Raw genomic sequence first — 13,668 nt, 5'->3', positions numbered from 1 at the left:
AACAATACATGTTAAATATGTTAAAGTATATGTTAAATATAATATATGTATACATATCCATACAGTTATTCTGCTGTACAAGAATTGGACTTTGAAATAAGGTAAAATTAACCTGAGAAGGAAATCAAAAATGCAAGTGGATTAAAAACAAAGGGATAGGAAATTCTATGTAGTGGTTCACACTCATTTCCCAGAGTTCTTTTGCTTGGTGTAGCTGGTTCTATTCATTATTGAACAAATGGAAGTGATTTGATTCATCTCATTGTTGAAGAGAACCACGTTCATCAGAACTGATCATCATATACTATTGTTGTTGAAGTATATAATGATATCCTGGTCCTGCTCATTTCATTCAGCATTAGTTCATGTAAGTCTCTCCAGGCCTTTCTGAAATCTTCTTGCTGGTCATTTCTTATAGAACAGTAATATTCCATAACATTCATATACCACAATTTATTCAGCCATTCTCCAATTGATAGGCATCCATTCAATTTCCAGTTTCTAACTGGGACAGTGATGCATTGTTGGTGGAGTTGTGAACGAATCCAACTATTCTGGAGAGCAATTTGGAACTATGCCCAAGAAATTATCAAACTGTGCATACCCTTTGATCCAGCAGTGTTACTACTGGGCTTATACCCCAAAGAGATACTAAAGAAGGAAAAGGGAGATATATGTGCCAAAATTTTTGTGGCTAGTGGCTAGAAATTGGAAACTGAATGGATGCCCATCAATTGGAGAATGGTTGGGTAAATCATGGTATATGAATGTTATGGAATATTATTGTTCTGTAAGAAATAACCAGCAGAATGAATACAGAGAGGCTTGGAGAGACTTACATGAACTGATGCTAAGTGAAATGAGCAGAACCAGGAGATCATTATACACTTCAACAATGATACTGTATGAGGATGTATTCTGATGAAAGTGGATTTCTTTGACAAAGAGAAGATCTAACTCAGTTTCAATTGATCAATGATGGACAGAAACAGCTACATCCAAAGAAAGAACACTGGGAAATGAATGTAAACTGTTTGCATTTTTGTTTTTCTTCCCGGGTTATTTTTACCTTCTGAATCCAATTCTTCCTGTGCAACAAGAGAACTGTTTGGTTCTGTACACATATACTGTATCTAGGATATACTGTGACCTATTTAACATGTATAGGATTGCTTGCCATCTGGGGGAGGGGGTGGAGGGAAGGAGGGGAAAAATCAGAACAGAAGTGAGTGCAAGGGATAATGTTATAAAAAATTAACCTGGCATGGGTTCTGTCAATAAAAAGTTATAATTATTTAAAAAAAAAAAAAAGATCTTTTGTCATTTCTTCTAGGAGAGACTTGTGTGATGGGAATCAGATTACATCCCCCTTTGGAGTTTTGTCTGGAGACTGTCTGCTATTAGTCTCTTCAGGGTTGGAAATCCGCTCTCTTTCTATCAATAATTAGAGTTCACTTGGCTTTTTAACTCATTTTTTCAAAAGCCCTTAGGGTCTGCTTTCAGAGCAAGGAGGTTACCCGCTTTCTCTACAGAACAGAGATAGATAGATGGACAGTAGCTGTCCTGCCAATAGGCTGCAAAGAGCGGCTGAGTTGCAGAAGTGCCCTGTGAAGAGCCCTGCAGCAGAATTGTTTCTGCCCTGGGAAGAGCACCACACTGTGGATGTTCCACTGCCCTGGCAAAGCCCCTCCCCCCTGTGCAGAAGTGTAGCTGCCCTGGGCAGAACCCCTCTGCTGTACAGAAGTGTGGCTGCCCTAGGCAAAAGCCCCATGCTGCAGAATGGGGCTGCAAAGCTGTACTGTGTTCCCTGCTGAGTCACTTCTGGTGCTGGGTGGGTGTAGCCAGGTCTTGTTAAACTCTGGGGTTTTTTGGAGTACACTTTATTTTTGGCATTTGTGTAACTTCTCTGCAGATCTACTGCTTTGCAACCAAAGCAGAGCAGTCAACCTGTGGTAGAGTCCTCCCTGAAAATTCTCCACCCAATATATGAATGTTATGGAATATTATTGTTCTGTAAGAAATGACCAACAGGATGATTTCAGAAAGGCCTGGAGAGACTTACCTGAACTGATGCTGAGTGAAACGAGCAGGGCCAAGAGATCATTATATACTTCAACAACAATACTATATGATGACCAATTCTGATGGACCTGGCCTTTCTCAGCAATGAGATGAACCAAATCAGTTCCAATGGAGCAGTAATGAACTGAACCAGCTACACCCAGCGAAAGAACTCTGGGAGATGACGAAAAATCATTACATTGAATTCCCAATCCCTATATTTTTGCCCACCTGCATTTTTGACTTGCTTCACAGGGTAATTGTACAATATTTCAGAGTCCGATTCATTTTGTACAGCAAATAATGGTTTGGTCATGTATACTTATTGTGTATCTAATTTATATTTTAATATATTTAACATCTACTGGTCATCCTGCCATCTGGGGGAGGGGGGAGGAGGAAGGAGAGGAAAAATTGGAACAAGAGGTTTGGCAATTGTCAATGCTGTAAAGTTACCCATACATATAACCTGTAACTAAAAGGCTATTAAAATAAAAACAAAATTGATTCCCAGCAGGCTTTTGCTCCTGAAGGCCTGTCACCTGTCATGCTAAATTGGCTGGTACGATCTAACAGTCTTCTCAATCCTGGGGCCTAGGATCTCCATGGCAGTGGAAGGAGGGAAAGGACACTGGAGTACAGAGGTAGGTTTCATTGTAAGTCTGTAACAGATCTTCTGGTCTGCCAGTTTAAACTTGCTGCTAATAGTGGGAGGTGGGAATGGTGTGCTGAATGAACTTAGGATAATTGACTTTCAGTTAATGTTTTTTGTTTTGTTTTGTTTTTATCTTTTGGGTGTCCTAGACCAGAGCTTCTTAAACCATGGGTTACAATCACACATGGGTTCTCATAACAAAATATGGGATTGTAAAATTATGATTTATTATCAGTAAATTTTTTATCTATAGACCTATTTTATATACCTATATGTCCAGCATCATGTAAAAATTTTTCAAGATCACAACCAGAAAAGGTTAAAGAAAGCCTGAATTAGACCAAGGAGACAGTTGAAGTTGCTTTATCTGTTTTGGAGAGTTCTGAGAAGTTGTGGGGTCCAGAGAAAGTCTAATCTCCCATCTTGTTGTTTACATGCCTAACATCATGTTAACTCTTTGTTATTATATTCTAGCCTTTTTGAATTGGGGACAGAGAAAAAGACTGATCAAAGATCAATTACCTTACATTAGTCATCTCTAACATATGCAGCAGTTAAGTCATGTGGAAATTGTAGTTATAAAAAGTGATATATGCAAAAATACTTTCTGATATGCAACTATAATGTTAATGATAGTGTTATATCAATGGATGAGTCAATATGTATGAAACACTTAAATCAGATGGTTCTGGAGGGAAGAGTGAGGCAGGTGATCTTGCAATCATCTTATTTAAATCTTTATTTAAACCCAATTCACTTACATACCATGGCATAACCTCCCTGATGCCATGGTCCTCTTTGGGAATGAAGGCCAAACAACAACATTGTGGTAGGCCCTACTCTTAAGTGTCAGGAATACAAACACACAAAAAAGAAATTTCAAACTCCAAACTTCAAAGAGCTCACATTCTATTGAGGGAGAGAAAATTTAAACACATGGGTACATACAGGACATATGCAAATCAATACATGGAAATCTTGAAGGGGAAAACATTAGTAGCTGAGGACTAGTAATAATAGTGACATGAATCCTCTGCAGAACTTCTCAAACACAGTCAAGAGCTGATTGAACCTTCCTGAACACTATAGAAAGCAAATGATAACAGGAACATGGTCGAAGATGGGTTTTTGCAACATAGAATCTTTTGGAACCTCCCTTTTAGAACAATTTTTCTAAATAATTGAAGGAAATGTTACTTATCAGTTAGAGATTAATAAAAATAAAGATGTATTTTTTTTTGTTTGTTTCAGTTCAGAGACCCCTTAAAATCTAGCTTTAGATTTCTTGGTCCAATGGATCCCAAACTAAGAATCCCTGATCCAAGAATTCTCAATAGCCATTTATTAGCATACAGTTAGACTTCTATTCAAAACTCTTTACATGGTCTACTAAAATAATGTGAGCTCTGTGTGGATAGGAAATGTCTCACTCTACTATTTGTGTCCCTAGAGTTCAACATAGTCCCTAAAACATAGAAGGCATTGAAGAATACTTATGGATTGTTGGCAAGATCTGATATAGTATGTTTCATATTAATACCATAGTTAATGACTGAAGTTTCCTTTTTTTATTTATGACTCATAGATTTTAGCCAGGAATGCTCATTTTGAGTCCCACTTTGAATAGCTGTGATTGTGAATATCCAAAGGTAGCATGAAAGGATATTTGCTCAGAACATCATTTGGAGATACATTTTTAATAAACCAATAAGTGTTGATTAGATGAGTTTTTTCTTACTATCATTTCCAGAAGTAAATCTTAAAAGATTGTAAAGTGATTCATCCAAAGATAACTCTCTAATATTTATACAATTTCTTAGGAGAGAGGCAGAGGGGAGAAGGTCAGGTATAGATGGACCTGTGATTTTATTGGTTTGGGAAATTCCAAATATGAAAATTCACTCCTCTAATGGAGATCAGCAGCTTTCCTTAGATCATGATTTTAGAGGATTATCTAGGTCACTGAGAGGATTAAGTGACTAGTTCATGTATTATGGAAGGTATTGTGTAGGAGTGTGCTAATAGTGTGAACCAATATTCAGTTTTCAGTGTGAGAATTTACGCTTTAGAAACCAGCAAATGAAAGAGGAAAAGGTTCATAGTCCTCCTTGAAACCAGGTAATTATTTAGCAGGAAGATTTTTGACAGTTTCCAAATAGTATAAAAAGTGGTGTGTAACTGTCCCACAAAGAACTTTCTCTTATAGAGGATTATTATGGAAAAATAAAAACACAGCAGAGATATTGGGTCAACAATTGTGAGGTAATTTTTAAAAGGCAAATAATAGGGACATAACTATTAGCAAATAAGAGAGAACAAGGAAGGGAAAATGAGAGTTTGAATTTTTTTACCTGAGATTTAACCAAAGGGTTCAATCAAAGATAAATTGAGATATCAAGTGAAGTTTAATATATGTATATACATCCATATATATGTAAATACTATATATAGCATATGTATTTGCACATGTACATGTAAATGGAAAAACAAAACATAGCCATATTAATTATCTATATTAAATGTACTTGTGACTGTATAGACATATCATCAAAAAGCATTTATTGTCATCGTTGTTTGTATTTTTTTGAAGAAGACCATTAATATCAAGGAGTGATATCTTGACTCATGGGTGAATTGAATTCAAGTGAGAGGGAGTCAACAACCTCATTCTTCCAGAACCATTGAAGTCTAGTAGCAAGACAAAAGTCAAGATGATTGGCAATGGCCTGGGATGCAGTGGATGACCTCAGTGTCTTCTATGTCTGGACAACCTCTAAGAGTTACACAGTACGTGCTTCAATAGCCTTCATAACCATCGGAATAAATGGTTCTCACCTATCCATTTTGCCTTGTGAAGTCATCACATGCTTGGGGAAGACTCACCAGTGGCTTACCAATAGGTTTGAAGCATGTTGGTTACCCTCAACCTGGTTTAGTCTGTGTGCTGAGAAAGTTTTACTGAGGTATGGCCTCTGTACATTCTGTAGCTTCTTGGAACCACAAGTAAGAGTTAGGTGACAGGTGGACACCAAAGGTAAATGATAGCACTGAAAAGGATTTGGTAAGACCTCATACCAGAGGTGCTGGTGTTGGGGGAAAGCTTGGGAGTCCAGACTAGTGTCACGAATAGTGAACTAGAAATTTATATGCTTTATACATAAATGTCTATTATGCATAGATATTTATGTCTATATTGTCGCAAAAGTATTTGCAGGCTCAGATCCATCTCCAAGTCAAGGGGCAAAGTTTGTTATAATTATAACGCCAATTAGAGCAGGCTACATTCCAAAAAAAGTTAGCAAAGAACCAGGAGCAGGAAGATAAATTTATAGAGAAAAGTTAGAGAAACCAGATGCTTCAAGTCAATGAATGCTAATTTTATGACTTAGAAATAGAGTTGAGGAGTGGTCTGGTTCTGACTTTGTGCCCAGGTGCAGTATTCATTATTCTCTGGGCAGAGCTCATGGGAGAAACTTCTAGAGGTGTGTTTTTATACCTGAAATATCAGGTCAAGTGGCAGACACTCAATTTTGTTCTGAGCCTGTGTTAACTTTAAATACCTCATTATTGTTGTTCATTAGTTTAAGAAACTCTGTTATCCCTGACCAACAGGCTGTTATCTGACAGCCAGCAATATTTGTGACCTCAGCATCCTGATCATATAGAATAAACTGGGGCAGGATAGCATAGGGGAAGAAATAAATCATTTCTAATACATCATTTCCAAGGCCAGATGGCCTTAGGGTTATTTCTACATCCTTCTGAAGGGCTGCACCATATCATTGGTCTTCCCTGAACACCCCTCATTTCCTTTGTGAACCTATTGATGTTTTAAAAAAAAAAAAACACTATTATTTTTTTAATGTCAACTGAAAATTATTGAATCCCAAATAACACTTACTAGGTTATTTTAGTTGCCAATAAGCTATTTTTTAATCAAATGCTGTAATCATCATTTATGTCTAGTTTTAGGATTTGTATTCTATGGAATTTATTGTATGCTAAAGATCTCCAAGAAATAGCAATATATACATCTCAGATGATTGTTAACTCCTCACTAAAAGACTGAAGAACAATTCTTCATGTGTTAGTAACTTTTGTAGTAAAAATTCTTAAACAAGTGATGGTATCATCTTTGTTGAGAAATATATAAATTATGCAGTGCTTACTCCATCTACTAATTAAGCTATGAGGTAGAATTTAGAATTTGTATGGCTTTATAAACTCACTAAAGGGAGTTGTGAATTCAAATTCTGTTTTTGAATATGCTTTTTGTGGAATCCTTATTCTTCTGATTCTAAAATTTGGAGAATATAACATTTTAATTTAAAACTAATTCAATGAGCTAGCATTTATTAAATTCCTACTATGTACCAGACACTATACTAGGTGCTGGGGATATAATGTTAAAAAGATTATCTCTTCCCTCGAGGATTTTGCATTCTCTTGCAGAAGACATATCTGAGTATATAGACAAGGCAAGCTAAAGAAGGGAAAGGCTTTTATCTCAGTATCTCTTTTTAATATAACTAGCCTTCAAATAATTGGAGAAAATTATCATGCTGATAATTAACTCAGTAGTATTTATTTTAATAGTTTTAAGAAGCAATCCTCTTCACCACACTAAAAAAAAAATGACTGTAATGAGAAATAGAAGAATTTGAGTAATCTAAAAGTATTTAGAGTATTGTTAGGGGAATTTCATTTACTGAAAAGTATTTGAGTAGCCAGAGTTCATCTTGGACTTTGTGTTGTGTGTGTGTTCTACTTCCAGTTAGAAAATGTCATCATTCAAAATCCTTACTAGTAAAAGCAAAGCATGACAGAATTAAAAGGGAATCTGGATATTATCTAATCCTGAAGCTCAAGAACACACTAGGAGTTAATGGCAGAGCTGGGCATAAACCCCAAATTTGTGGATCTCCCTAATCAAATCTTTTTTATCTTAATAACCTTTTAAAGGAGATGTTTGTTTTCTTGATTAAGACCTGGTCACTGATCTGGATAGGAAACTTGCTGTTTTAAAAAATTCCTTTCATGGAGGCTATCTGACAACTCAGCTTTAGTTGAGTAGTTTTCTAGAGCCCTGAGATGTTAAGTGACTTGCTTGTGGTTGAATATTTAGCATGTATCAAAAGCAGATTTCTTGGTTTTGAAGCCCATCATCTAACCAATATGCTAGTGAGTCAGGATATTATCAGTTGTAAGAATGAGAGATTACTGTAGCATTTTGTCTATTCAATATACTAACTTTATTTCCATTGTTGGGAAGTGTAAACAGCTTCCTGAAATTTACAAATAGACAGATTTTTTTTTAAATTGTTAATGACTATGAGAACATCTCCAGAATATATTAGTATGAACAAAGATGAAAGAATTTACTGGCAATTTAAAGGCCAACTTTTTTCTTCCTGTTATTTAATTGAAGAGAGTATAAATGGCTAAGGTAGATCATTTAATTGCAGATATGAATCAGTCATGGGATTTGGAGCTGGTGGGTTCTTAGACACAATGTGTACAACCAGGGAAGTTAAATGATTACTGAAAAGAGGTGAAAGCACTAAAAAGGAGATGATCACACCCTCCCTGACTTCTCAGGAAAAGAGATGAAAAAGACCAAAGGAAAGTGGGGAGTCAAGCCAGATAGTGTTAGCGGGTTTCTGGGCTAAAGGGTCTTACTAGAAACAGGTATACGCATCAGCATGGGGGGGTTATTACACAAGCACAAGCAATAAAGCACAGGCTAGCAGTGATGACTCTTCCTACAGTCAGTGCAGGTTCAATGTGGTGTAACAAACATGAATTGTACATGCGAGTAGTGATATAACCAATAATATGAATCAACATGGTGTGATAAAAGATTTCCAGAAGTCCTAGAAGGAGGGTATGTAAATAACAATCACACATACACCTCCTTCAGCAGCCAAGAATAGTCCAAAACCAGTCTATTATCCATTACTTCACGTGTCAGGGAATCCAATGATCCCTACAAGTTTTTGAAGTCCTGGAACAGTCTTTTTATGTGTTAGGGAATCCAATGATTCCAGCAGATTTTGAAGTCTTGCAACAGTCTTATGTCTCAGAGAATCCAATGATTCCTGAGGGTTTTGAAGTCCAACACATTTTGATGTCCATGAGTCAATCGCCATAACTGTCATGCTCCTTCAGTGGTGGGCACAATCAGCAATGGGCACAATCAGCAATGGAACCACCCAATGTTTCTTGGGTCTTCTCCTTCATTTCATGTATCTGCTCCGTCTCTTTCTGATAGACAAGACGAATACGGCTCGTTGGCACCCATCTGGTTCCTTCTCCACCTGTAGAGATACAAGCAAATCCTCTCCCCCAAGCAGTTAACCTACCTGGTCCCTTCCATTCACCACTTTCTGGGTCTCTCCACATCACCTGGCAATTATCTAAAGATAGTGGAGTTGCTTGCACTGGACACTGACCTTCTAGTAGATTATACAACCTGTTTGCCAGAACCAGTGCATCTTTGTCAAAAATCAAGAAGTTAATAGTATAAAGGGCTAAATTTAGAAGTTCTCTAGGGTTACCTGTGGCTCCCCCTTTCTTTTGTTTTTGGAGGAGTGTCTTAATGTCTGTTTCTCCTCTCTACTATTGTCTGTCCTTGAGTATTAAAGGTATGTCAGTGGTGTGTAAAATCTGATACTGTGCACAAAAGTGTGCAAAATGTTTAGCAGTATATGCAGGTCCATTATCTGTTTCTATTGCTTGTGGCATATCCATAATTGCAAATGCTTTTATAAGGAATTCAGTGACTACTCGAGCTGTCTCTTTTACTGCTAGTATGGCAAAAGTGAATCCTGAAAAGGTGTCTACCACAACGTGGATAAAAGACAGACGATTTATAATGGGTTACATCCATTTGCCAAATTTCATTGGGTCTCAAACCACAAGGGTTTTTCCCTGGAGGCAGTGTAGGAGCATGGAAAGAAAGACAAACTGTACAGGCTTTTACTATGCTCCTTGCTTCCTCTCTTTTTATTCCAAATTGTAAATGTAAAGCTCAAGCAGCCTGATGATATTAGATGCCTGGGCTTCTTGGAATAAAGGAGTATTGGCCAACATCGTTAGAAGGCTATCTGTCTTTGAATTACCATCAAAAATAGGACCTAGAAGTCCACTATGAGAGTGGACATGCAAGATATAAATCTTACCTGGATGCTTTCTCACTTGCTTTTATAGAGCTGATATATATTAGAGGCTACAAATTTTATTTGGGCTGTGGCAATTCTTTGTACCACACCTACTGAATAGGCCAAATCAGATATTATATTTACATCTCCTGGATAATAAGTAAGAGCTAGAATGATTGCATACAATTCATTCTGCTGAGTGGATTGAAAAGAAGTTCTGACTACTCTCTTTATAGTTGTCACAAGAGTATAAAGCGCAAATATTATGTTTGGATGCATCTGGATTCCTTTAAGAGGAAGTTTAGAAACCTTTTTTCAAGAATCTATGTGTGTAAAATTTGGAGCTGTGGCCAATAAAATTTGCCACTCTAAGATGGTTTCACAGCATACATTAATTTGTGCATTAATATAAAAGATATATATCTTGTCAGATCTTATCCCAGATAATTGTACTGCTTGCTTAATGGCCTTTAATAAAATTCTAGCCACAAGTACTGGGTAAGGAGTAAGACTTTGTTCTGGTTGTGCTGGGAGGTTCACCCACTCTATCACACTGTCTCCTTGATGAAGGACTGCTGTGGGTGCCTCTTTTGTAGCAAAAACTGATATTTCCAAGGGTTTTTGAGTGATTCTTTCAACCATATTGGATAAAACCAGTTCAACTTCTCTCAAAGCCTCGTGAGCTTCTTTTGTAACCTGGTGTGGTGAGTTTAAAGCACTCTCTTCCCCTTAAAATGTCATAAAATGGTTGCAATTGATAGGTAGTCAAGCCTAACACAGGACACATCCATTATTTTACTGACCTTCTTTAGATGACTATCCTTTATTAGGAACCCATAATTCTTCTATCTTAAGCTGTGGCCCAGAAATTCACATTTGTTTCTTATATAACATTTTCATGATCAGCTGTTAACTTCTCAAATCTTTCTTTTTTGAAGGCCTTATATTCAATTAACAATAGTAATGAAACACTACAAAGACTCAGGTTCTTTACCAGAACTTCTTTGCAACATTTTCTAGGTTCTTTCTGAGGTCTCATTCATTTCTATGTATAGGATGGGGATAAAGACTGGACCTATAATTTCAGTGGCATAGGGAATTCCTAGATATAGAAGCAACCTACCAGTGCAGCTAAGTTTCTTTTCTGCAATTTACAGTTTTAGAAAGTTGCCTAATGATGAATATAGAAATATGTTTAGAAGAATAGCACATGTTTAACACATATTGGATTGCTTGCTCTCTATGGGAGGGGGTGGGAAGGAGGAAGGAAAAAAAATTTTGAACACAAGGTTTTGCAAAGGCGAATGTTAAAAAAAATCTTTGCATGTATTTGGAAAAATAAAATATTACTAAAAATTAAATTAAAAAAACAAAATTGTGTAGATCACTGAGAGTTTAAGTGCTTGCCTAAGATCACACAGTCAACATTTATCAGCAGCAGTATTTGAATTAGTCAGCAGTATAGAAGCAATCTTAGTTCTAAGCTTGACTCTCTCTTTTTTTTTTTTTTTTTTTTTTATTTAATAGCCTTTAATTTACAGGATATATACATGGGTAACTTTACAGCATTAACAATTGCCAAACCTTGTTCCAATTTTTCACCTCTTACCCCCACCCACCCCCTCCCCTAAATGGCAGGATGACCAGTAGATGTTAAATATATTAAAATATAACTTAGATACACAATAAGTATACATGACCAAAACATTATTTTGCTGTACAAAAAGAATCAGACTCTGAATTATTGTACAATTAGCTTGTGAAGGAAATCAAAGATGCAGGTGTGCATAAATATAGGGACTGGGAATTCAATGTAATGGTTTTTAGTCATCTCCCAGAGTTCTAAGCTTGACTCTCTTAACAACTATATAACACTGCCTTTCAACAGAAATAACTATTGGACTCTGGGTTTGACATACTTCAGAAGGCTCTCTATCATGTCCCAATTATATCCTCAGAAGTTAGCATATTTTTTTAATCTTTCATGTCAGATTGAATTGGCATTCCTAAACAGAATACCAATAAAATTGCTGTCACCAAAGTTTGTCTCCTTTTCCTCCAGGTACAGATTAATAGCGCCTTCTGCCTCTTTAAATTCTTTTTCCTCATTGGTTTCACTTTGAAAGTCTTTCTAAAGCAGATTTTCTCTAATAAGATGGAGATTAAAGAGGCATTTTTCTAGCCTTTTTACCTTCTCCATCAATTTCCACTTTATGTCCATGTGGTAGTTACTTAAGACTGGTAAAAATTCAAACAAGATGTGTTTTCTGGAGGTCATTGGGAAAAAAATTGCTGAAACTAAGAGCCTCAGTTTTCTATCCCTCTCATGACTGATTCTCTTGGTTAAGAGCCAGGCCATACTGTTTGCTAAAGGAAGTAAAATGGTATGCTTAGTGGCTGGGATCTCCTGAAAGAAGCTTTATCAATAGTAGCCTTTCCCTGACTTTTCCTGGGATAGGCTACTACTTTCTGGCTTGTACAGTGTATTCGATCTATCATTAGCAAATTCCTGACTCAGCCTAATGAAAACAGAACCGTCTCTCAGGTATTGTCTAAGACTTGCCATGTAAAAGTAATGTTGTGGGAAAAAAAAAGTCATACAAATATGTAAATATGTTTAGAAGAATTCACATCTTTAATCTATATTGGATTGCTTCTTGCTGGTTTGGGGAGGGAGGGAAAGGGAAGAAAGAATGAAAAATTTGGAATACCAAGTCTTGCAAAGGTGAATGTTGAAAACTATCTCTTATGTGAATAAATGAAGTACTATTTTTTAAAACCACCCAAAAAGTCATATAGAAATCCCATTTCTAATCATTTCTTAACTCTTTTCTCCCCTCTTTTCCTTTTTCATTTCCGACAAGACTTCAGAAATTATCCATCCTTTTCCTATCTCATTGGTTTTCTGACTCCCCTGGGGCTAGTAAAACTTTATCTATTAATGCTTTCCTTACTTTTTGTTTCCCCCATCAATATTACTTGCTCACCTGCTCAGGACCATTTGATCCAAAACTATCTGTTTTCTGCAAAACCTCCATCTTCTTTGTTGACTGTTTCACAATATATTAGTCATGTAATCTTGTCCTAATGGAGCAGCTTCTCCAAGGAGTAGACTCCAAAGAACTTCAGTGATAACTGGAAATAGAATAGGCCTTGTGATTTATCAGACCCAGGTTCAAACTATAACTGCTGTTAGAGAAATAAGTAGATAGATACAGGCAGATAGGCAAGTAGATAGATAAATGATAGATAGATAGATAGATGACAGTCAGATAGACAGATGGACAGATAGAGCATTTGTTAAAACATTTATTTTGTGTCAAGCACTATGCTAAGCTGATGATACAAGTACAAGAAAGTAAAGTAGCCTTGTATTTGAGAAAAATTTACTGTAACATAAGCATTACACAGTAATCCAAGATCTAAACTTTTCCTTTTGATTTTTTCCTCTATTTTCACTCCTGGCCAAATTCTAGACACTATCTACTTCTGTCTTGCTTCTGTCTTAAAGAATCTTGAACTAGAGGGGAAAAATTGAATGTAATTTCTTTTCCATTTAATTCTCTGTTAGCCACTAACCTGATTTTATTCATAGGATCATAGATTTAGAACTATAAGCTACCTTAAAGGTTCTTGAAGTCCAGTGCCTCATTTTTATAGAACAGAAAAACAAAATCAAAAGAGATAAAGTTAAGAGGCTTGCCCAATGTCAAATAGCTAGTAAGTGTCTAAAGTGGGATATGATCCCAAATTTTCTTAATTTGAAGTCAAACCCTATCTACAATTCCTCCA

At 36.3% G+C, this 13,668-nt stretch overlaps 1 long non-coding RNA gene across 3 annotated transcripts in view; it reads left to right on the top strand.

Moving 5' to 3' along the window:
• Positions 1-13,668, top strand: part of LOC111720368 — a 49,654-nt gene that overhangs the window by 19,373 nt on the left and 16,613 nt on the right. Inside the window, exons 2-3 of one of the 3 annotated variants that reach the window (XR_004231982.1) lie at positions 2,576-2,705; positions 5,307-5,503. This is a non-coding gene — a long non-coding RNA (uncharacterized LOC111720368). Of the gene's footprint in view, positions 1-2,575; positions 2,706-5,306; positions 7,026-13,668 lie in introns of those variants that run through there. The other 2 variants (XR_004231983.1, XR_004231981.1) reach the window with 2 other exon arrangements.

Source organism: Sarcophilus harrisii, chromosome 2 (genome assembly GCF_902635505.1).
Source record: "Sarcophilus harrisii chromosome 2, mSarHar1.11, whole genome shotgun sequence".
Classification (NCBI taxonomy): Eukaryota; Metazoa; Chordata; class Mammalia; order Dasyuromorphia; family Dasyuridae; genus Sarcophilus; species Sarcophilus harrisii.
Note: the sequence above shows the minus strand (reverse complement) of the source record. Positions and strands in the feature narration are given on the sequence as shown.